Consider the following 27,162-nt stretch of genomic DNA (forward strand, 5'->3'; position numbering starts at 1 on the left):
GAATATGATAATTATTGTCTAAAATATGTGAATATGAATGTGTGAAAGTTTTAAGCTTCGATTTAGTTAATTGCATGTGAATTTAGTTAATAGGACTTATGTGTGACACTTTTGAAATGTGATAGGTTAATCTATAAGGATCTATTAGTGCATGTAATAAAAAGGGTGGACTTGCATGTCAATTTCCCCACTTAATTGGTAGTGGCCGGCCATGACAATGAGGGTGGACAAAATGTGATGGGTAAAACATGTCATAAACATGTTATGTTAGTGTTTTATGGGAGGAATGATAAAATAAGGAGCATGGGTAATAAAATAATAGTGGTTAGTAGGAGGAGAAAGAGAAAAAGAAAAAAAAAATGAGCTAGGCTACTCCTCCATTGCCGTGACTTGAGGAAGGAAGAAGAAGAGGTGCTTCATGTTCGGTTGGTTAGTGTTTAGGAGGAGGTATGTTTGATGTTGTTCCATGAGATTCATGCATGTTTTTAGTTGTTAGCTTGAGTTCTACCTAGCCCATGGTTTAAATCTTTGCTATGTGATGAAGATGATATTAGGCCATGGGTGTTGTCTTCTTGGTTGGTGTTTGATGTTGTGGTGATGAGGCATGAAGATGAGTTAAGTTTCGGCTAAGGTGGATTTGTGTTGATGTCATTTGCATGCTAAATGCGAAGCTTTGTAATGATACATGTGATGGTGGATTGATGACTCTTGGATTTTCTTTTTAGCATTTTTGATTTAGACATTAAGTTCTTTGTTTAACCCATGACCAAAATTGAAATGGTATGGTGTCTTGATGCATTCGGCCATGGTAGGAAGTGGAAGAGAAATATGGTTGTTGTTCATGTTATTTGGATGAAAAATGGTAGGAAGGTGAAGTGCAAATGTTAGTATTTGATTACTAGTGTATATATGTGTATTAGCCGAGTTTTGAACTTGAAACAAAATGGTATGTAGTCAATACAAGTAACCATATTTGTAGGAAGTATTAAGCATATAATTGGCCTCAACATAGACATGCATATTCGGCCACATGAGATAGATTGGTGTTGCATGTATTCGGTTATAGGCGAGCATAATGATGAATCTATCTTGACTTAGATAATCAGCTCAAGGAGAATTTGTTAAAGTGCTTAGTTAATTGATATTAGGTTAATGATGTGTGTATTCGGTCATAAAGGTGCACATGAGGAAATGTTAGATTAATTGTATTAAATTGCTCACTGTGATTAAAAATGTGTATGACCATTTTGTATTTGAGCTAAAGGTGGCCATATGACCTATCAAACTCCTTGTCATATTCGGCCATAAGCTAGCATAATGAGACTTTAATAAGTTAAATTTGTTTGAATTAGCTCAAGAGCTTAGAGGACCAAAGTTGGATAAGGGAAAGGAAAAAGTGATCGAATAGCCACCGAAATCGTTCGACAACATCCGAGGTAAGTTTTTGAGTAATGGATCTTAGATTATGATTCGATTAGATCATGTTTTAAGTAAATCAAAATCATGCTCTTTGTATGTAACTATTGAGCCGAAAATGATAATGCTTGATAAGTGACTTGTGTTTGAATTCTAGTTATGAAAATGAAATATAGATGTGTCATGATTTATTGATATGTGCATGGATATTCGGATGATAACCGGGCTAAGTCCCGAAGGCATTTGTGCTAGTGACTAATTCCGGGCTAAGCCCGAAGGCATTTGTGCGAGTTACTATAACCGGGCTAAGTCCCGAAGGCATTTGTGCGAGTTACTATATCCGGGCTAAGTCCCGAAGGCATTTGTGCAAGTTACTATAACCGGGCGAAGTCCCGAAGGCATTTGAGCAAGTAGCTATATCCGGCTAAATTCCGAAGGTACTTGGTTTGGGAATGAGCGATCTTGCTATAATAATTTCAATTAATACGCTCGTGAAATCCCAACGATGAGGTACGTTTCGTATATGCATTGGAGTAGTTGATTCCTTTTAAATATTATTCGCTCAGTCAATTAATGAGCTTCCGGCCTTTGGTTAAGTTGATCCCTTATGTGTGAATATGAGGGTTGGAAATGTGAAGTAGGACTGATTTTTGAGAATATGTGTATATGAAATTATCCGTTTAGTTATATGAATGCTATACTTCAGTTGTGCCTAATTTCATTGCTCAAAACTTACTAAGCATTAAATGCTTACTCCGTTCTTTGAATCTCTTTTATAGATTTTGGTTCTTCACTATCGGACTCGGGATTGTCGAAGTCAAGTCGTCCACACTATCAAAGCCCTTTTGGCACACTTTTGGTTGAACTCGAAAATGGCATGTATAGGACTACCCTTGTTGTTGTTGGTCATGTACCCTTTGGTTTTGTATAAATTTGGATAGCCATGCGAAAATGGCTTATATATACTTTGAGCATAGCATTATAATCGTTTTGTATGTTGTTCATTGAGAGGTATGGAAATGTTTGGTAACGATTAGCCATTGGAATGGTTAATCATGATCATTTTGGTGCTTTGTATGACAAATTCTAGTTGATTCATGGAAAACCATGAAATAGGTAAAGTTTACCTTAAAGCAGATCTTGACAAGAAGGAGTGGTATGGATTTGAAAAATCACTAAAAATAGTAGGAATGGAATTGAATATTTAATAAATTATTTAATCGAACCTTGATGAATCTAGTTTCATATGAAAGTAACGAAACGATCATATGAGCCGTATTTTATGAGATGCTTAAGTTTTCGTGAAACAGGGCCAGAGCGATTTCTGGATCCCTTGTTCTGAATTTTGAAATTCACTATAAATTAACCAGAGATAATTAGAAGTCATGCCCTATATGTACAGATTCCTTTTTGAGTCTAGTTTCTTTAGAAATAAACGGAATAAGTATTGAATCCCTGTACAAGGAGATATCTAAGTTGTAATGCATGAAGGTTAGAGTAGTCAAACCCTGAAACAGGGGAGACTTTAACTAATAAAATGTACTAATTGGATCGACCAAAAATTCTAGAGAAACATTTTTAGTTGGATATATGAGTCTAGTTTCAGGTAAAATTTATGAAACTGGTTTTCGAGTTTTGGAACTCAAGATATGATTTTTAAGGTGACAGTGACGCAGTTAGCCAGCTTGTCTGGAAATTTTTAAAATGGTCTGTGAAAATAAATGAATTAAGTCTATTAGCACCTCGTGTTCGACTCCGGCAACGGTCTCGGGTACGGGGTGTTACATGTTCGACCACAACCATAGCTACCACTAGATATTATATTCTTTTGGCGTAAAACTTATGGACTAATGAACCTCTACCACCACCGGAGTATCCTCCTCCACTCTCATCATTGCCTTGGTCGATTATTCTCCATAACTCCAATTCAAGGAGTTCATTCATCATTCAGGAAGTTTCACTTCTCTCCCTATCTTATGATTATATATCTATATGTTTTAATATATAATGTACATCTTAAGTGTGGAGGGTCTTTTATATCATCATTAGAAATCCCTGAATTTTGTCTTATTCTCACGTAAATCACTTACATCACTATTAGAATGAATTTTAATTAATTTATGACTTTTATTGATATGTCTTGAATTAGAACATAGGCATTTATGCATTGATTGTTTAAACCTTAAGACATTAGGGAATCAAGCATGATAAGTTGATTTTTGAAGAATTAAAAACTTTTAGGTTGTTTCCCTAAGTTTAGGTATTATCGTGAGTTGAAATTCACAAGTTTAAACATCAAAAAGCTATAATTTTTGTAAGATCTTGAACCTTTAGAGCATATTTTAATCCTTTCATGCTCACTTTCATTATAAGTGAGTCAGTTTTGATTTGTTATTCTAGAACTTGCTTGATTATGCATGTCAAGACTACACCATTTGAGTTGATATGTCAAGATGATAAAGGCACTTAGGTTTAACCCACTCACTCCACAGAAGCCTTCCTTCATAATTAACCCTTAGCGATCCCCTTTGAGCCTAACAAGTCATTAATTGATTTACCCTCAATATTAACCCATAACCTATTATTGTTGAAATCCCCTAATTTGACCCCTATTTTTGTCGAGATTTGATTTGAATTAATTGCTTAGCTATGTTTTATTCTTCGTTGTGATAATTAAGTTCTATATTATTTGACTTGTTCTAAAAAATATACTTCAATACATATTAGTAGTAATTCGTCGTTTTTGAGCTTGAGTGTTAATTCCAAATTCTGAAAAGAAGCTCACTTGTATTCAACTGATGACTAGTTATTTTCTAGCTAGGTAATTTTTCAATTCAATCTTGATTCTAACCTTTTCTTTCAGCTTGTGACCACACCCCCTAACTAAACCCACATTACAACCCTTTAAAAGGCCTTTTTGATTGATGTATCAGCTCAATATATAGTGGTGGAGATTTGATTTTCAAGAAAGCCTATGGCAATAACCTTTCATATTGACTAATGAGTGCTTTAATTTATGTCCTTAAATACCTCGAGTGATTTGAGTGAACCTTTAGTGAGGATGTTAAACTCTGTGATATTTTGATCAAAGGTAATCACTTAGATGAGGGGAGACACCTATGTTTTCATAATAAAATGCTCAACTTGGAATGTATGAAACTTTGATGTACTTTTAGTTGAATTTTCAATGTATGAATACTTACTGATTATTTTGAGATATTATTGATAAGAATTATAAATTGAGAAGAATTTATTTTGATTGTGAGTTGAGGATTTTGCTTGAGGACAAGCAAACACTTAAGTGTGAGGGTATTTGATAAATCGTAATTTATACATATTTTTATCCCATGCTTAGCACATTTATGGATGATTTCTCCTTAGACTTGGTGAATTCGATGCTCCTAATTCTTTAATTTCATGTTTTATATTAGGTGAGCATATGAAAGTAAAAAAAGCGAGAAACGGGCTGAAAAAGGAGAAAATGGACCTACATGGGAAATCAACACGGCCAGGACTTCCTCACACGGGAGTGTCACATGGTCGTGTCCATTTGGCAGGATCGAAGCATGACTTACACGGGTAGACTACACGTCCGTGCCTATTAAATAGCCTTGACCACGGGCTGGAGTAATCGCACACGGGCGTGTCCCTGCCGAGCCCAAGTATAGTCCTATTTGGAAAAGGCTAATTTTTAGGGCTCTTAAGCATTCTAAAGCCTATTTAAACACTTGAGGAGGCACTTAGAAAGGGGCGCTGAGTAGGAAGCAAGGAATTACTCAAGGGAAGCCGATTGGTCCATCTCAGAACCCTGATTCATCATCAAGACTGAAGATCTCCCTTTAATTTTCATTCAGGGGTTTTGGGTTTTCTTTATGTTTTGTATTCTTTATTCTTCTAAGATGTTTTCTTTTATAATTATAAACTAAACTACCTAAATACCTAAGGGGAATGAAACCTAAGATGGATCTTGTTATTATTATCAAAATTGTATGATAAATATTTGACTTGTTCATAATTATGTGTTTTTAATTCTTGTTTTAATATTCCAGGATATTGATTCGAGTTAATGCTCTTATTCAGAGGAGGAAGAGACCCTATCTAAGAGTAAATTTGTCATAATTAAGCGGAGTTGATTGCACGCCTAGAGATAAGGTGATAAGATTTTATCGAATTAGGGTGAAACCTAATAAGGGGATCCATTGATTGAGTTAATGCAACACTAGGGCGTTAATTAGAAAGAGATTTAAATTAATCAACCTAGGGTTAGACGTTATTAGTTTCGAGAGAGATAATAATATAACTTAGGGATTTCTACGGATCAAGTCAAATGAATCAATCGTCTGATTTAGAGTCAAATAACAAGTGAAGTCTAGGTGGATTTTTCCTTAGGTATCGTCTTAATCAATCGAATTTTCCCAAAAGCTTTTCCCCAATTTCTCTCTGTGCACTCTTAGTTAGTTAATTAGTTTAGATAAACAAATCCCTTAATTTTTAGGCTAGATAATAAAAAGAAAGTAATTACTAGTACTCTTGGTTCCTTTGGGTTCGACAATCTAGTCTTGCTCAAGCTATACTACTGTTCGATAGGTACACTTGCCTTCATCGTGATAAGAGTTAGTTTCAAGAACGATTAATTATAAATTTTTAAAACCTGTCGTGAATATCATGTATCACATCCCAACCCCGATGCAATGCAACATACAAAAATGACATGCTAATATGCAATTTATCAGATCACACATTCAGTTCAAATATCACAGTTTATGCTCGTTACAGAAATCAGACAGTCAGAATACTCAATAACGGGTCTAAGTAGCGCTTACCGACCTTAGGTAGGTCCACGGTCGACTTGGGCAACCCGTTCAACCTTACAAATCATTTTAGAAAAATGGGCCGACATGCCCATGTCGCTTGCCCGTGTGGACCCACACGTCCTTGTAGCGCATACGACCCAAATTGGCCTTGGCTGTATTGATAACACAGCCTGGCCCAAAATCCCACACGCCCGTGCGGTTCACTCGTGAGGGCCCATACACCTATTGGCCCACACTACCCAAATTGGTCGAGCCCATGTGTCGCACATGGCCTCACCGGCCATTACACCATTACACGGTCGTGTCATGCGCCCGTGTCTTGCGCGCATGGCCTAGCTCGTCGACCACACACCTGTGTGTTGTCACACGGCATACCACAAGGGCAGCCATACGCCCGTGTGGCGTTGACAGATTCATTTTTTAGCTTTTTCTGTTTCTCTCTTTTTGTGTTTTTGGGTACACATCTGTTACAATTTTGAAACATCCGAAACTTATTTATTAATCCTATCAACAAATTTTCGACAATAACTTATCAATAGTAACTTGACTTACTACCGACGAAACCCTTCATTGACACTGTTAAAAAGAAATACGGGATACACTGCTCAGAGCCCCCTCCTACACCCGTAATTGAAGAATGATACATTACTAATCAATTGATAAGAATTCCATGACAGAAAAGAAAAGAGAAACTTATCGAACCCGCACGAGTGCTAATCAGTGTTACAAAAACAAAGAGAACAAATGGATTAGGAAAAACGAAGAATGAGAGGAGGAACTCAACGATATTTCGTCAAGGGGGAAAGGAAGGAGAATAGACGATAGAATTTTAAGAAAAAAAGCCAAATTTTGAAAATGGGAAAAATAAAATGTTTGATAACTCCCTACTAATTTACATCCTAACCACCCACTCTCATTTTTTCAGTACAATCGAAACTCTTCCATTCAAATGAACCAAAAATATAAAACACCCACTTGCAATGCAGAGATTCGAACACAGGACCTCCATCTCACCAACACTCCACTTATCCATCAGACCAGCAGGCCCATTATAATATAAACTTATCAATAATTAAACATAAGCCTATTGAGTAAGGTTAAGGCTTTATTCAGAAAAACCCCAAAATTCAACTCAAGGAAGACTTGAACTTAAGACCTCTCACATACACCCATAACACTTAACCACTGAAGCAGATACATGCTTGTGTCACAAACTAACAGAACATAAATAAGCAAGTTTTGAGGCGTTACATGCCACCTTCCTTATCAACCAAAAAGGGAAAAAGCAAGACGACAAGAGAATCGAAAAGCTAAGGGTAGGGTGAGATACTTGACTTAGAGCTCATGGTGAGATGGTTGCATGAGGTACAACCAAGTTATGAAGATTATGTTAGGAGACATGGTGTGAGGATGCCACAGTTTCCACCATGTAAGTATGTACCCATGCAATTCCAAGGGCAACTAAAAGAAGAAGAAGAAGAGAGGAGGATATAGATGAATACTTCTTGCCTATGTACAACTTCAAGGAGGAGTTCTAACCCGAACAACCTTTGACTAAGGGTGTCAAACTTCATAGTCCAGCCCGAGATGACCTATCCATTCATCAGGTGGGCATACTTCAAAGAAGGCTGTCAGAAGAAGAGACAAAGGGATGACGATGATTCAGTCATTGGAATTCGATTTCAATGAAGATTATAAAAAAAATTTATTATTGCTTTGGGGATTGTAAATAATTAACTTGGATGATATGTAACAGTCCGGTTTAGGCCCTGGTCAGAATAGTGTTTTGGGACCACAAATATGAGTCAAAAAAATATTTAAATATTATTTTCTATGCTTATAACATGTGAATTTACATGTGTGAAACTTTCATATGAAAATTTGATCATTTATGTGCTTAATTGGATAAAAGAACCTAATCGCGTATATTATAAAAGTGGCCTTCTAATTTCTAAAGTGCTTATTTGTTATGTCTTTATAAATGAGAGGTCCTTATGTGGTTAATATGCCATTTACATGGTTAATGGACATTAATGGCCTTCATGTATGTGAATTTATAATGGTTTATTAAAGGGTATTTTGGTAATTGGCTTATTAATAATAAATTGAATAAAACAAAACATGTTAATGGATGATTCATCCATCCTTATTGCAGAAAATCAGAAGAAAAAGAAAGAAAATAAGCTTCTTAGGGTTCGGCCAAGCAAATTGTTGATTAGATATGGTTTTTGATCAGTTTTCGTTAATTTTTACGTTTTTTGTAATCATTGCTTTGTATACTATCAAGCCCATGTCTCAATTTCTGATTTTTTTTATGATTTTAAGTTGAGCCATTGATGAAATTATAAGGTTTGTGAAGTTAGTTGTTGGTAAATGAAAGATATGTTTTGAGTTAACATATTTTTGTATTTGAATTTTTGATGAATTTGAGTAATTTGGACTAAATTTTGTAAATTGAGGGACTAAAATCTGAAATAAATGAAATATTTAGACTTGTAGGAGTGCTATGAATATTCGGCTAAGCATAAGTATATGCAAATTTTGTGTATTTTTTTTAATTTTGTGATTAGGGATTAAATTGATAAAATATGAAAATGTGAAGGATAATTTGTAAAATGCCCTAAATGTGTGTTTGTGGATTGATTAGAATGATTTGGTGAATAAAAGAGTTAAATTTGAATTTATATAGATCAAGAACTAAAGAAAATAGAATTAGATTGGGGAAAGTCGAAAGTCGTCGAGTAGCCGATTCCGTCTATTCAAATCCGTACGAGGTAAGTCGATATACAAATAAACGTGTTTTGAATTGAAATATTACTGTTAATATGATATTGAACATTGATGAATGGTTATATGAGTTGAGCATGAGACATCCGAGAAAGTATCGACAAAGTTCCGACATCCGAAAAGCCCCGTACAAACCTTAGGAATAGTTAGGATACTTATGCCATGACATAGGATCTGATATGTGTTATCGTGTAAGACCACGTCTGGGACATTGGCATCGACTTATGATTTACGTGTAAGACCATGTCTAGGATGTTGGCATCGAATTTGATTTCGGGTAAGACCCTATCTGGGACAGTGGCATCAATATTTGATTACATGTAAGACCACGTCTAAGACATTGGCATTGTACGAGCTTTCCGAGCTATCCACGTATCCTTAAAATTCTGAATGGCTCAATGGTCATTCCGAGAAAATAGATGACCATGTGAATTTGTATCCGACTCAGGTACGTTTGAATTGTATACCATGTTTGAGAATGAAAGGTAAGTATATGTACCTTGGTGAATATATGATATAAGTATGAGTTGCTATGAGAATAAGTTATGATATGTATATGTGAATTATGTTCAAATGAAATATAAGCGATATATGGCTAAGTGAATGTATTTCGTATTAAATTATATGAATGAATTGATGTTATTTGTTAAGTTTATTTGTATATGGCTTACTAAGATTTTGAAAGCTTATTTTGTGTGTGTTTGCATTGCTTTATAGATATCGTAGCTTCGGGAGCTCGGGGATCGTCGAGGATCATCATCACACTATCGAACTCTATTTTGGCACCTTTTAAAAATGTATATATTGGAGTATGGCATGTATAGGCTAGAGGATTTTGGTTATGTTTTGTGATGTTTATATTTAGCCACGTGATACGGCTTGGTTATGGATGAGATTATGAATGAATTTGGTATTTGCTTTTGTTCGTAAATGGTATGTTTTGATGTGCTTCAATGGCCTAGTGAAATGGTCAATTTGGTAAGGTTTTGGCATGTGAATGGATGAGGTGAATTGGAGTTATGAAACATATGATTTAATATGACTTTGGCTTATGATTTAATATGATTGAGTATAGATTATAAGCTTGAATTTGGTTGTTAATAATATGGCATGAATGATGTAAGTTTTGGTATTGAAATTGGCTAAAATTATAGTACAAATGTGCTTGGTTTGATGCTTGTAGGTTTGACCCAAATTGGGTGGCAAATTGGCTTTTCAAATGGCCTATTTTTGTCTACACAGGCAGATACATGGGCATGTGTCTCATCCGTGTGTGACACACGGTCATGTTGCATGGCCGTGTGTCCCCTGAGGTATCCTACAATTTTAAGTCAGCCTTGAGCACAGCCAAGGCACACAGGCGTGTGGCTAGCCGTATAACCCAAGTCATTTTCGACCATGGCCAAGGCACACGGGCATGTCTTGTGGCCATGTGATTAAGTCTGTATGTATGCCCTAATTTGATACGGTCTAGACACACAGGCGTGTCTAATGCCGTGTGAGGCACACGGCCTGTTCACATGGGCGAGTGACCTCTGTAACTTAGAAATTTTATTTAAGTTTCGAAAAGTTTTGAATGTGTTCTATTTGATCCCGAACCTTCTCCAAAGCATGTTTAAGGTTTCGTAAACCTTCTAAAGGGACTAGTTGTATATGAATTGCCATGATGTGATGATGTATAATTTATGATTTTTTAATGTTCCGATATGTCTGGTAATGCCTCTTAACCCTAGTCTAACGATGGATACAGGTTAGGGGTGTTACATGATATTTCTTTTATTTTTTTACTTTGTAATAGGATTTCTTTAGTTTATTTTTGTTAACTAACTTCAAAAAGAAATTGTTTCCATATAGGCACCTCATATGAAAATGCAAGACTATTTCAAGTGGAATATGCAAGAGTCTACATCCCAACTACTCCTCCCTACACCATCACAATGAAAAAGGGAAATTCTCATTCTTATATTTAGTTGGGGCACATTAGGGAAAATGTGTAATCTAAAGTGTGGAAGGTTACATAGGAATTTTTATGTTTGTTTTGTTGTTATTTTTGCATTTTTTTTCTTATTATTTTCGTTAGAAAATTTTGTTCTGTTTGCATGGTTCTTGAGCTTGCAATAATGCAAGCGATCAGTTAGGAGCATGTTAATAGGAATTGGTAAATTTGGCATGATAGTAAAATATTCTAGGCTTTTAAAATTAGACTAGTTTGTCCATTTTATTACAATATAGAATAGGTGAAAGTAGTTAGGTATACCAAATGACAAATGATTGCATAGAAAGGCATGTATGTTTGTCCTGAACTGTAGGTAGTTATAATTTTGTCACTCACATGTATGTTTTATAATTTTGTCACTCAAATATTGACACTTTTTAGTTATAATTTTGGTTAAATCTAGAGCCTAAAAACCTAACCTTATGTATGAGCACCTTAGTATCAATATTTGAGCCTTAATACACCTTTTGATGAACCTCAATATGAAACCATGAACTAAAAAGTAAAACATACTTGTCTTTTTCTTGGTCCTATATTTATCTTATGCACAAACTTAGATGTCGGGCCATAGATGTTGAGGGTTAGGTAGATACATATTGAAGGTTTCAAAAGAATTACGATAAAACATAAAAGAAAGATTTTTGGGTTTTTATAAATAAAGAAATAAAATAACAAAAACCTAAATAAAAAGTACTTCAGAAAACTAATTTATAAACTTAATCAATTCTAGGCATGGGTGATTAGCTTGCTTCGATGGCCATAGCTAATTCCTATTTCAAGTTTTTACTTAATCAACTAGTCGTTACCCTAACAAAATCTCTCGATCTTCCACTAAATTAATGAGTCGGCAAGAACTACTTATCTCTCAACCTCATAGTCCAGACTGATTCGAGGCTAAGGTGTTCATAGACAGCCTATACCAATTTTGGGTTAATTCCTACCTAAATGACTTTCTAGGTTGTCAAGCCTAGGGTTTAAGTTCTTCCTCTCCCAAACAGTTGATCCATTGAGAAAACCCTACATAGAAATTCATTAATCACACCTCCACTCACTAATCTCCCATAAGAGGATTAACTCCTCATGGATTTCATAAACACAATAAACTTGAATATAAGGATAAAAATAAATAATAAATAAATAGTAGAGTTAGAGAATTCTATTCGTATTTGATAGATGAAATGCAAAAAATCCACTAATGTTTGATCGCATTTACAAACCACGTGCTCTGAAGAAAACAAATAAAAATAAACCTAAAGCCTAAAGGAAAGAAAAAATGAAAACTAAAGTTACAAAGAAAACTTAAAGTATCAAAAGATGTCTTTAAACAAGTGCTAAATCAGCCCATTTATAGATTTAAGGTAGTTTCCATCATCAACCCTAGCCTAGCTAATGTTCTCGTGTTTAATTTCCATTGTGCAGATAAAAACACCCTTAATTCATAATTATTCTCGTACAGGGTCGGTGTCGTGACACCGTAGTGTCTGTGTCGCAACATCAAAGGCAATATGCTCAGGTTAAGGGTAACTTCAAGGGTGTGTCATGACATCCCTTGTCTGTGTCGCGACACCCAAGGCAGTATAGCAATTTTGGCATTATGCTCTCTATGTTGTGACATCGAACTCCCTGTGTTGCAACACAATGACCAGTTTTGAGTTCTTATGCCTTTGAATGGTCTCTTGACACTTACTAAGTACGTTACCTCACCTTTTGGCCTCATTCAACCCCTAAGGTCAATAAAAGACTTAAAATGCACTCTTTATTGAATTTAAACTAAAGTAAGAAAACATAACTAAAACATACTAAAATTGCTCGTATTCAAGCTCCTCAAGTACGAAAACTAGTTTAATCTACTACTTCGAGTTACGGTAGATTAGGATTCTTGCAAAAAGTGTGCTTAAATTAAAATTAATTTGGGAACAAAACCATTGTGAGGGTTAAAAGCAAATCGAGAGAAATAAAAGCATAGAATGGGATAAAAGCAGTGTGAGTGAAAAAAAAGTGAAAAAAAGTGATTAAGTAAAAATCACAAATACTTAGACTTCATATTTGGAGAGAAAATGAAGGTGAAAGAAAGGGATATACGGAGGTGAGCTAAAAATTACACTAGGGGTGCATAGGGAACAATATCATGTGCCAAACTACTTTCATGCTTGAACAGTTTTGATGCTCTCAATTCTTGAAATCCAAACCAACCTTTAGTCTCAGAACGTTACAAGTTGAAAAGCCCTATGTTACTTAGGTAACTCAGTTTATGGATAAAAGTCATGATGAGTATACGAAACTTAGTTACTTACATTCTTCTAACATAAATGCTATAACTGTGTAATTTATTTTGATGGAATCGTATGCTTAATTATCTTTTTACTTGTTAACCTTGTAATTTAGTAAACTCTCTCATGTTTGAATTTAATAACTATGAGTTTTTTTCATACCATGTTAGAGTTACAAGTTTTAGCAAGTATTCTTAGCTTCTATTTCCTAATTAACCATTTGTTTTAAGCATGTTCAATGGATGTCTCTTTTTTTTGCATGTGAATGTTTTGTTTGTTTGAGGACAAGGAAGAAGTTAAGTGTGGGGAATTTGATCTGCCACAATTCATTGTGGCAAATTAAGTTTTTTTTACCACTTAATGTGCTTGTATTCAAGTGGTTTTATATCTTTTAATTTTTTTAAACTTAGTTTAGAATTTAAGTTTAATAAATTGTGTTTTTACTGTTGTTTTTATAACCTGTTAGGCTGATCCGGGCCTAAGGAGAAACTAACATGTTGATTAAGCATACAGGACAATATTTTTTCACTGCCCTGGATGTTGCAACATTCAAAGAGAATGTCGTAACAACAAAGCAAACATTAACACTTAGTTGAATTTTGAACACAACTCCAAGAGGTGAGCTGCTGAAACAATGTTACGACATTCATAAGCCAAAGTTGTGACATTAAACTTCGAGTCCAAAAGGGAGCATACTGCCATCGAAGTCATGACACCAAGAAATAATGTCACGACATCAGACCCATTCCTGAAGACCAAGTAAACTACCATCGAAGTCGCGATATAGGGTGTCACAACACCTGTTCGACAAGGGCAATTTAACTGCCAAAGATATTTTTGTTTGCACAATCAATATTAACATGTTACATAGCTTGTAATGGACCTAATTTGGTAATCTAACACAAATACTATAAATATTAGATTTTAGCACTTGATTTGGGGAAAGCAAACTTGAGATTTATGTTCTTAATTTTAGTTTTTAGAATTAATTAGGGTTTTAGTTTGTTTTCAAGTTCTTTTAAATTATTAAACAATCATTTTAACTTCATTATCAAGTTCATTTCTCTTTTCCTTTCATTATTTTTCTATTATTGTTCTCCTCTTTACCGAAGTCAAAGATCAGCATCAATCGAGGGTTCAACGGTTCAAGCTACAATTAATGATCTTTGACTTCTGAGCATTCTTTTCTCCCTTCTCTTTATCTTTACATCTATTTGCATGTTTAAAAATTTGGTAAGAGAGTTTGCTTCTAGAATGGCTCGAAACTAAAACCCTAGAAAGGTTGGTGATCTAAAGTGGGATTGATTAGCTTCCTTAGAAAGGTTGGCGATCTAAAGTGGGATTAGCTTAGGTTAGGGGTTTCACATATAGTTACATGGATTAGGTTAAGTGAATTAAACCCTAGAATTGATGACTTTAGGAAGTCACTTAGGTAGATGAGGCTAAAAGGATAGACTACTTGGCATCAACTTAATCTAACCCAATTTAATTTATCATGTTGAAAGATAAGTAAATTAAGTCAATCAATTAATCAAGTTATAGGCCAAAAGGTATTAATTAGACTTGTTTGTAGCTAATTAGTGAAAAATCCTATATCTAAGTTAATCATAAACATGGAAATGAGTCACCTATCTGGCTACTTATATTAATTATAATTTTAGTGTTTAGTTTTTATTTTTATTCTGCAATCCAAAATCTTTATAATTCTATTGTAATATAATCTAGACGCGAGTAGTATTTAAACCTAGTTAGTGTGTGATTTCTTCCTTATAATTTACTTTAACCAGGCATTCCTTGGGTACATTCCTCAGAATACTTCTAAAGTGTTTCATTGTAAACACAAAACTATGTTACAATTTGACCTATACACTTGCAAACCTATACACTTGCAGACACCACACTTCATTTATATTCAATTGCATTTTCCTAAGCCCTAATGGATGCATGTTGAGCTGTGGTCAACTACTTGTGTTAAGAACTGGCATTGGCCTTTTCTAATATTAATGTATACACGGTTGCTTGAAATTCGATGTACGCCACACTTCCATGGCAAGAAAACAACCCTTGATATTTATATAAAACACAACATCCACCATCATCTATGCATAAATCAGTGATCATAGTATACTTCATTTCTTCATTTACTACAACACCTTAATCATATTAAAAATGGCTCCAGCATAATCTAGTTGCCTTTGCATGTTTGTAATGACTTCATTTATCTTCATGTTTGGAAGTTTTCATGCAGATGCTTCAGTAACTTCCATCTCCATACTTATAAGATTCGACCAATAGGGGAAGGGAGACTATAAGAAAATACAAGACGCCATTGTTGCTTGGCATCCAATAACAAAGACCTTATTTTCATATGGGTTAAGTTAGACATATATGAAAAGAAGATTGTTGTCTCTTCCGATAAGCCCTTCATTACCATAAGTGGCTTAAAGGAAAATAGCACCATAATTACTTAGAATGATGGTGGGGAGATATTTGAATCTCCTACCTTCACAGTGCTAGCTTAAGTTTTTGTTGGTCGATATCTTACAATTCAGTTATATATAACAATAACATGGATGATATGATAATTTATATGGAATAGATTGAAAATTTCTATAATTCAAGAAAAATAAAAATTAAAATATTTATATTTGGTCGTTTTGGGTTTGTTTTTTATAAATAGAATACATTGCAGTCCGGAGCTAAAGCAGCCGCTTTAAAGGTATTTGGAGATAGGCAACTTTCTTTAGATGCATAATTTTAGCTTATTAGGATACATTACCAGATGACAATGGAAGACATTATTACAAAAATTGTTACATTGAAGGAGCAATTAACTTTCATTTGTGGGAATGTTGCTTCCCTTTCTGAGATAATAAAATTCAGGGATATAAGTAATATTTAATGATTCCGTCACTCGCCAATATTCATATAACAGCTTGTTTTTCAGTGGTGTCGAAAATAGTAGTTTTGGGACCACAAAATTAACGAGTAAGTCCGTAAATATTATTATTTAATATTTACGAGTCAAATATAGTATTATATCAAATTTCGATTTGATGATTTTTGTTAATTGGACAAATAGTTAAGTACAAGTGGTTTTGGAAAATGAGGTATTGAGACCTCGTTTCAGTAAATCGAGCCCTTAAATATTTTTATTAAATATTTACGGAGTTACTATATAAGGGGTATTTAATTTTGGGCCTAAATTTTGATGTTTGCTAGGTTAATTAAGGAAAAAGGACTAAATTGTAAAAGATGCAAAAGTTACTCACTATTGATTTTTATTAATTAAAAGTGGAAGGATTAACATGGTAATTAGACCATAATAATTGTAATGGACAGTTGTGAATAAGATATAAACAAATTTTATGTTATTTTTTTATGTTAAAATATTAAATTAATAAAAATAATAAAAAGTAAAAAGATAACCAATTGTTGTCATCTTCTCCATTTGAGTTCTCCCTATCGAAATCCATTGTTTCTAAGTGTCCAAGGTTTGGTCTTACTTATACTCTTGCATGTGAGCCCATTTTTCACCTATTTTTCATGAATTTTATGTTTTTGATATCGTTATAGCTTAATTTAGCTAACTCAGAGACCAATTCGTAAAATTGTTAAATGTTTAGAATTTTACCATGGATGAATTTTTAATGTTCTTGAAGTTTAATGATAGATTATTAAGTTTGATAGTTAAATAGGACTATTTTGTAAAGCATTTTTTGTTAATTTTAAATTTTAGGGACTAAGTTGTTAAAATTGCAAAATATCATGTAATTCTTGTGATAAAGTGGTAAAAGTGGGCTATTTAGGGACCATATAAAATTTAGCACAAGGGTTTTTGGGTTAATTTGTGATAATTGTGAGAATTTCAATCGTAGGGATTAAATTGAATAAAAGGTGAAAGTTTAGGGTAAATACGTAAAATGTCATTAAAGGCTTCATTGCATGAATTTAAGTGTTTTAAGTTGTTTGAATTGGTTAATTGAGTTAAATTATTATATTTAGATCAAGAAACGGACCAATCTGTTGATAAACGGGGGAAAGGAAAACTCATCGAGTAATTGTCGCCACGTGTCGTTAGCTATCGTATTTTGGTAAGTTCGTATTACAGTTATTATGTTGATAATGTTTTAACTTATTTCATATTTGATAGAATGCAGTTTGAATGATGCTATGTTCTATTGGATGATTAATAAAATGAAAGAATAAAGTTGAGTATGAATGTTTCGAAGAAACAAAATAGCTCGTGTGAACTTAGTGAATAGCTAGGATGCAAATGACATGTCATTAGGGCATAGTAGGCTTTGTACCAGTGTATATTTAGTAGGCATTAATTTTCAGTGTATTATTTAGCAGGTACTATGTACCGGTGATGGATATCGTACCAATGCCTTGAGGTTCTGCATGTGTTGCGGATTCTCTGAAGCATGTGTAAGTAACATCGCATATCGATTAATGTCCTTATGTTAGCTTGTATGAGCATCACCCTCCCGTGTATCTGAAGTTGATTTACTATATTATTTGATATGTTATGTTTTAATGATATGAATCATCCAAGTTTAATTATTTTGGGTAGTTGGAATGATAAGATACGATAAGGGAATTGTTAGTTTCATGGTAATTTACAATTTATATTTAAATTGATAAGTATGATATGTTTGATTTTACAGACTTACTAAGCTTTATGAAAGCTTACTTTATTTGGTTTTATTTCTTTGTAGATTGTTGGGCTTTTATTGTCAATTAGAACGTTGTTGGAGATCACACTATCCTGCAACTCATTCCGTAGTTATTCACTTATTTTGGCCCGGTTCTAAGTGGCATGTAAATCAGGTTTTAGATATGTAAATTATAAGCAATATGGACAAATGTTGTGCACTTTGAAGATTATGGTGTATGTGTTGATGTAAATCCTATTTGGTAAACTGGTTGGTTATGGTTTGTGATGGTGAATGCATGAATTGAAATCTAGAAGCATTTAAATGGTTGTTTTGGTATATTTAGGTTAATATGAAACTTGGAATGCTTTGAGCTTGATGAATGGTCAAATTGGTTGTGCTCGGTTATACATTTAGAATAAGATATATGAGCATTTAATGTTTTGGTTTATGGATGAACTTTGGTAATTGTTATCTAAAGTTTGAATGATGTTTGAATAAAGCTAATTTGTGGTACATGCTTTGATCGAATGGTTGTTGTATACATGTTTGAATAGTGGTGTCAATGAGAGCATATTGGTTAGGCACATAGGTTAATTGTGAATTGGTATATTTTAGCATGTTTAGGCACATTTTGAATAGGTTTTGATTGTTGGTTGTTACATAGCTTGGAGCCTAAGCATTTGAATGTGAAATGGCTTGATTTTGAAGGTAGTTTTGAGCATACACAGCCTGTGACACAGGCTTCCACATGGTCGTGTGTCTTACACAGTCATGTGGTTCTTTAATTTTTTGTCCAAGATTGTCCACATGGTCTAGAGAGTTACACGGATTGGCGACACTACCGTATGACCCTATATTTAAATTGTACACGGTCTGAGAACACAGGCGTGTGGAGTAGCCACACGGCCATGCTTGGGGCCACACGAGCTGGTCTCTTTCACAAGGCCTGGCCATACGATCGTATGATCCCTGTTTACAGTTTTTACTCAAAATTTTGTAAAAGTTTCAATTTAATCCAAAATCAATCTCGGTTTGTTTTAAATGTTCTGTAATCTCGATTTAGGTCCCAAATTGATTGAAAAGCATTGAAATGGTTTTAAATGAATTTTTTGGTTGCTATTTAATAGGAATTATGGAAAATGTTCAAGGTTTGTTAGTGTAACACTAGGTATAGGGTGTTACAATTCCTATATATTGTTGGCCTATTTAGCTAAACCATAAACTTACATCAGGATTTATTTTTTTACCTTCTTTAGAGGTATCATTTACATTCACTCTCAAAAAGAGATGCATCTATAACAGCCCAACAGAGGGAGTCTCTTTCGGAGGACACAAGTTTCACTTTCTTGGGTTACAAAATCATTAGTGTAAGGAGTGCTCTACTAGGAAGGCCATGGGATGCATATTTCAAGGTGATTTTTGCCCTATCCTACATGTCTAATGTGATAATGCCTGACAAAAAATAACACGAAGATCAACTTGTTCTTTTATTACATGATTACTCAGGTTTTGGAACTAAATAAATGGTGTTTTGGTTTCTTGATTCACTGCAGCAAAACAGGTTTTTAGCGCCTTTTTTTGGCCTATAAGCGTCGCTAAAACTATTTTCGGCGCTTTTACAAGCGCCAAAAAAAACGCCGCTAACATTTTGCGGTGTTTATGTAAAAAAAATGCCGCTAATGAACATGCTTTTAGCGATGTTTTTTGGGAAAACACCGCTAAAGGTCACGTTCTTTAGCAGCGCTTTTATCTCAAACGCCAATAAAAATTAATGTTCTTTTGCGGTGTTTTTTACCAAAAACGCCACTAATTTTAGTAGATTTATAATATCCTAATTCCATTCATATACAATCCTTCCTGCAAAATCAAATCCAACCAATAATAGCAAATCTAAATGATACTTCAAGCAACATCAAATCCAACCAATAACAGCAAATCTAAATGATACTTCAAAAATTCAACGAAAGATATATTTATAAATGAAATAACAAAATATTCTTAAAATAATGTTAAAAGTTATATTTTTAAAACATTCTTACAATAAGGAAATAAACGTCTAAGATGGAGGCTTCTAGAATCTTTGAAACATCGCATCATATTCAAGTCAGTAGTGGAGTTCGTTGTATTTTCTATTTTTCTCTGCTTCCCTCGTTGCTACCTCCTCTTTAAGTGATGCTGCCTCCACTTTAATTTGAGCAATTTGCTCACCTATCCTCGCTTGCATCTGAGCCATCTGATCTTTTAACCTCTGAACTTCAGCTTGAGCTTGACTCCCCGAAAGCATGTATTGCTGCGAGCTGGATCCAAAATATTGGGTTGGGTTAACACCAGATCCTTGAATTCGAACCTGACCATACCTTTCAGGACCCAAAAATTTAGTTATAATTCTATTATCAATGTCCTCAAGATTAACAGAACTATCACTCAAAGCAATCGGTTCATACTCTGCCTTTTTATCCTTTAGTTTCTCCTAATAAATCAATCAAAGAGTTAGAAACAAAATATATAATAAAAACAAATGCAACATAACTTAAAATTATTTAAAACTACTAATGAAAAATTAAACCATTATAATTAAACATTATAAATATTTAAAATAAATCAAATTTTATTAAGTAAATATACCATAATTTCTCCAGCTTCTGAAGTCATTGGAGATCCATCTTGTTTCCTATGTGTAATGTCAAAAAGCTGAAGGCGTCCAATTTTTTGACCGGACAAGAGTGCCTACAATATAGTAGTAAAAATATTATTTAATAAAAAGTAATTAATATTTGACACAATTAATAAATTCAAACTACATTGGCCTCAGCTACACAAGCAAAACTTTTTGACCCTACCATATGCGTGAATTTTTTTTTTTTGCCTGCTGCTTGTTCCAACTCGCTCACGATCCTACATTATGAAATTATTATTACGTATATAGTAAATACTATAAACCGAAATAATTATAAGAGTTTGGAAGTACGTAATACCTCTCCTTTCTTTGAATTCTAGAATTTGACCGCATCTTCCCATTGGTACCTCAGCATCCCCGGTGAGACATTTTGCAATTTCTCTTCGAGGCTTATATCTTTCTTAAAATATTCTTTCTTTAAAGTGCTTTTATGGTCTCTCCATTTTTTTCCCAATGCCTTCTTGATATAAGTGTCTGAGACCTCCAAAGCAAATCTCTCCTAAAAAAACACAAGTTTAGAAAGTAAATATAAATGAAACTTAAACCAAAGTATTATAAATTAAATTCATGTTTTGGTACCAAAATATTATCGAGAGCTTGATTTTTGTTACTATCAGGCATTTGATGCCATGATTCGTAGTTGGTAGGCAATATATTGGCATTTTGTGCTATAATGCCCAAATATCCTGCTATAAGTCGAGCTTTTGATCCAACAGGTTGACCAAGATTGTTTCTAGATACTTTGACACGCTCGACAGGAGTTAACTCGTATAAATCTTTAAGCAGCGTACGTCCTCGACCTCTATGCGTCCCACCACTTTCAGTTGAAAAATGGTATATTATAATATAAGAATTTGAAAAATAAATCAATAATAAAAGTCAACACGCATGTAAATTAAATTTAACATTACTTGAATTTCTGCAGACTCGTCATGTGTTTCCAGAACATTCGAAGATCCAATGGCAGTCTGTTGTTCACTATTTGTTGCTTCCGAATTTGGAGAATTCTAAACAATACTTAGATCTCATAATCTTCTTCTAGGCATTTTTCCTGCAATACACATAAAATAGTTGAAATTTTAGTAACTAATTACAATAATAATAGTACATATAAAATAGTTGAAATATTTAACGAGACTAAGATTTAAATTATAATATTACATATAATTAAAAAATCGTAAAATCTTACTACATCATTATTCGTAAATATCTTCATCCACATCATGGCGAACCCATTGATGTTGTGTACTAGTACTAGGGATATTTTCATCTAAGTTTTGTTTTGGAAAAGGCAAAGTTTCTGATCTTTCGACAATGTCATCTCTACTTCCATTGCCCATGTCAAACAAGTCTCTAGGGGTGTTCCAGAGTACAACGTACCAACCCTCATCAGTTGGATCTTTCGAATAAAAAACTTGTTTCACTTGAGAAGAAAATACATACGGCTCGTCCATCAATTGTTGTCTAGTGTGAATCAAACGAGAGAAATTAACCATTGTAAAACCAAATTGATCTTTTTTAATTCCGCGAGCAGTATTAACATCAGCCCAATCACATCGAAATAAGACAACTTTCCATTAGTAATCCAACTCAATAATGTCAGTAAGAAGTCCGTAATACTCCACATTTCCCTCAACAGGATTACTGTTCCTAGCACTAGCATAACTTGTAATTGAAGAATTAACAACAATTCCACAATTTTGAGTTCTCCTCATTCTCTCGCGATATTTTATATGAAATCTAAATCCATTGATGAGAAAGGCACTATATCTTTTTACTACTCTATTTGGACCTTGGGAAAGCCATTTAACTTCGTCATTGATGTCCTTCCCACTCCAAACCTATTGAATCGAAAGTAAATTGAGTAATTATAAATGTATTATGTAAAAACATTATTATTTGATTAACTAAATTTCGTGATTATGTGTAACTTATTAACTTCAGTTACATACCGTTTGGCTTAACCATTCATGAAAAGATTCTGTGAATAACTTTTTAATCTCTCGATGTTATAATCTTCGGGAGCGTGAACGAGATCTCAAGATTCGTTTGTACTCACTATGTTAAAAAAAAGTTTTAATTGGTTAGAAGATAAACAAATCAAAAAGATGAATATTTATCAAATTTTAGAACTTACTTACGTAATGGTTCAATTGAATCGTGGTGAAAAAGAACATATCGATGTGCTTCTATCCAAGATATATCATTTAATTCTGCAATTTCAACTTTGTCGATTGGTTCTGCGTAACTTTGGAATAAATAAGTTTCGGCCAAGTTATGATCATTGAGCCCAGCATTTCTACTTGGACCATTCAATCGTGTTTCAACATCTTCTGAATATCTAGAATAGAAGGTCATACACTCCTCTACCATGTAGCCTTCAGCAATTGATCCTTCTGGATAACGCTTATTACGACAATAAAACTTTAATTTGCTTACGAACCTAAACACGATATACAACATTATCAAAAGTTGTAACTAAATTTATAGAGGTGAATGAATGAATCCTTTACAAATAAATTAGCACCTTTCTATAGGATACATCCACCAATAGAAAATCGTCCACTAAGTATTGCTTCACAAGTGAGATGGATTAGCAAGTGTACCATAATAGTGAAGAAGGAAGGTGGAAAGATCTTCTCCAAATTGCATAAAGTCACAACGGCTCGATCCTGTACTTTCTCAAGTTCTTCAACATCCAAAATTTTGCCACAAATAGCTTTCATTATATTGGATAGTTCAATTATACAAGACGTCACCTTTGTTGACATACAACACCGTAAAGCAACTGGGAGTAAATCTTGCATCAAGATGTGATAATCATGTGATTTTAATGAATATAGTCTTTGATCTTTAAGACTCACACATAGAGATAAATTTGATGCATATGCATCTAAGACCTTTATATCCTTCAACACCATGTAGAACACTTCTTTCTCTTCCTTTGACATTGCAAAAATAGAATGTGGCAACCGATATTTCCCATTCGGAAGTACTTGGGGATAAAGATCATGTCGAATTCCCATGTCAACTAAATCAAGTCGACTCTGAAGATTGTCTTTTGATTTTCCATCGACATTCAAAATTGTCCCAATTATGTTCTCGCAAACATTCTTCTCAATATGCATGACATCAAGATTGTGGCGTAAAATGTTGTGCTCCTAATAAGACAACTAAAAAAAATACTCTTTTTTTTCCACAAGTCTACCTCATTAGGATCATCCTCTTCATCAGATTCATCCCTCGATCTTCTCTTTGTTTGCGTGTTATATGGTTGATTCATCTTCCCATAACTAAAATTGATATCTTTTAACATAAACAAGATTTCAGATCCAATGGTCTGCTTTGGAGCTCCTCTGTACTCTTCAGTACCGTCAAATAAAGTCTTCTGAAATCTAAATTTATGATTTCCATCTAACCACCGACGATGCCCCATATAAGAGAACTCTTTCCCATTATACAACTACTTCGAACAAGTTTGCGCAACACAACAAGGACAAGCATAACGTCCTTTAGTACTCTAACCAAATAAATTGGCATAAGCAGGGAAATCATTAATTGTCCACAACAAAGCTGCACGTAAATTAAAGTTCTCCTTCCTCAATACATCATATGTCTCAACACCCGACCATAATTGTTTTAACTCTTCAATAAGTGGCTGGAAATAAATGTCAATATCATTTTCGGGACCTTTCTCTCCAGGGATAATCATAAATAATATAAAAGAAGATTGCTTCATGCAAATCCATGGAGGCAAATTGTAAGGAACAAGCACGACAGGCCAAGTACTGTACGATGTACTCATGATTTTAAAAGGATTAAAGGCGTCAGTTGCTAGCCCAAGCCTCACATTCCGAGGATTACTTGCAAAGCTTGGAAATTTACTGTCAAATGATTTCCAAGCTAAAGAATCCGAAGGATGCCTTAATAATTCATCATCAGTTCGTTGATCATTATGCCACCTCATAGAATCGGCTATCTTTAACGACATAAAAGCCTTTGAAGTCTTGGTATTAAGGGAAAATATTGTAAAATCTTGGCTGGCTTCTTTCTTAACTGTGCCCCACCTTCATCCACATTCATATCTTCTGTATTCCTATTCATCCAATGAGAATTACTGTAAACATGACAAGACTATTGGTTTTTCTGAAAACCCCAGTACAACATGCAGTCATTTGGCAACTATGAATTTTATCATACCCAAAGCCTAAATCTTTTATTAGTCTCTTCATATCTTGACAAGACTGAGGGATTTTTTGCAAACGGAAACATATCTCTCAGAAACTCTAGCAGCATTGTAAAAGAGTTTCCGGTCCACCCTCCCAAACATTGTAAGTGAAATAGACGAATGCAGAAGGACAACTTCAAATATTTTGATCCCTCGTAAAGTTCTTCGTTCATTTCATTAAGTAAATTGTAGAACTTCGCCGCTTCTTCATTTGGCTCCTCATTAGGTGCACTTGTTCCCATTTCAGTAAAAACATTTCCACCAATATTACAATCATCGGTTACAATAAAGTCAGGTGGAAACGGTTGCTTACCATGACTGTGCATATTAAATGCATCCCACAACATACATTCCATGTCATCTTGTCCAACATACTGATGGTAAGCAATACCAGGATAAGTTGGATTAATCGTTGAAGAAGTTCCACTAGATGTACACTCTCCATGGAAAATCCATTTTTTATACCCCCGAATAAAACCATCAACAATTAGATGTTCGTAGACAACTTCACGAAAATGCCAATTGATGTTGCCACACCTCTTACACGGGCAAAGAATCATATTCTCTTGGCTTGTATTTTGAAATGCAAAATTTAGAAAAGTTTGAACTCCATTTCAATAGTCGTTGCTTACCCTTGATAAATTCATCCAACTCCTATTCATTTCGTTGTTCTTGAAGTCTAAAGTTGACAATAAATTACACAAGTAAGTTGTTTATTTATAAGTATAATTAAGTTATGTAAATTATGATATGATATGATATGATATATATTTTTATGTATTATATATGTAAGTTATGTAAGTTATGTGAGTTATGTAACTTATGTGAGCTATATGAGTTATGTAAGTTATGATATTATATATATAAGTTATTAAGTTATGTAAGTTGTGTGTATAACATCCTGATTTTCGGGTTTTTCGCGATTCTCGATAATTTGGTAAAGTTTTTAAAATTTGGTATTGGTTGTGGAATTCATAATTTGGGTAGGTAAATGGGCTTATGGAAGGCCCATTTGTTGGCCAAAACCCGGTGGAATTTTTGAATTTTGGACTTAAGAAGTTAGGGGCTTGGATAGGTGGTCTTATTAAAATTTGTGGGTAAAATGTAACACAAAAGAGCCTCTGGTAAAATGGCTAAGTGACGCCACTAGGGAGCTAAAAAGGTGGCGTGTAAGTGGTTGGGGGAAGACCTGGGTTCGATTCCCTGTGATGGAAAAGGTAATGTTATTTTTATGCTTGTGCATGCTAGAGTTTAAAGCTGGATGGAACTCTGTGGGAGAGAGTTTGAATCAGTCAAATGCATGGATTAATGAGGGATAAGGGGAGAGATTTTAGGGATTTGAGAGAAGGATAGAGCTTAGCCGAATTGAGGGGATTAGAGAAGGGATTTCGACAGAGGGGTTTTAGTTAGGGATTTTTGGCATTAGGGTTTAGGTTGTGCCGTTTTCTCCTTTTGGTGTAGTCTTTTTCTCTCTTTTCTTTTCCAGCCGAATCTACCTTCCTCCCATTCATCTTTTCTTCCTTTTTTTCTTTTCCAAAACCAGCCCACTACTCCTCTTCGTTCACCTATTGTTGTAGAGACTAGGTGGTGCCGATTCTTTGTTGACCAGCAACCCTCTTTCTCTTTTCATTTTTTTAGTGGCCAATTCCCTTATCTTCTAGGCATAAACGGATTCAAGAAGAGAGACTGTGGTAAGTGCTCGAACTCTAAACTATTCCTATAGTAACTGTTGACAAAAGCCGAAACCCCTATAGTTTAGGAGATGGCCAAATGTGGGTATAGGCTCTATTGGGTTTTTCTTTTAATCTTTTTATGGTTTGTTTAGTGGAGGAGCAGCAAGGCGTAGGGTCGACTTGGATTAGTTTGGATCATCGGAGTGGCTAGAGCTAGTCATCAATTTCGGCAAAGGTAAGGTTCTTAAGGCCATTATGGAGGGTGGTCGAATGTGTAAGTGTTGATATTAGATGGTTCTCGTTTTGGTTCAATTATTGTGAGCTAATCTATTAACGGTTGATTATAGGAGAAATCGTGTAGGATATCTCGTTGAGGAATATCGCAAAACAGGTGTGTAACGAACCCTTTTTCATAGCTTAAAACGATAAATGCCGAAATTCTGGCATTTCGAGGACTTGTGAGCAAGCGGACGCTCATTGGTTAGTTAGATTTGCTAAGTTGATGATCGGGATCGTTGGAACAGGTAAGAGCACAATTTTTGGCATTACGGTAAGTTAGGCCTCGAGGGGCTGAAGTTGGGCTCAATGGGCTTTCGGGCCCATTTGGGTAAAATTGGTAGAAAATGAGAACCTGTTAAAT

Source organism: Gossypium arboreum, chromosome 6 (assembly GCF_025698485.1).
Source record: "Gossypium arboreum isolate Shixiya-1 chromosome 6, ASM2569848v2, whole genome shotgun sequence".
Lineage (NCBI taxonomy): Eukaryota > Viridiplantae > Streptophyta > Magnoliopsida > Malvales > Malvaceae > Gossypium > Gossypium arboreum.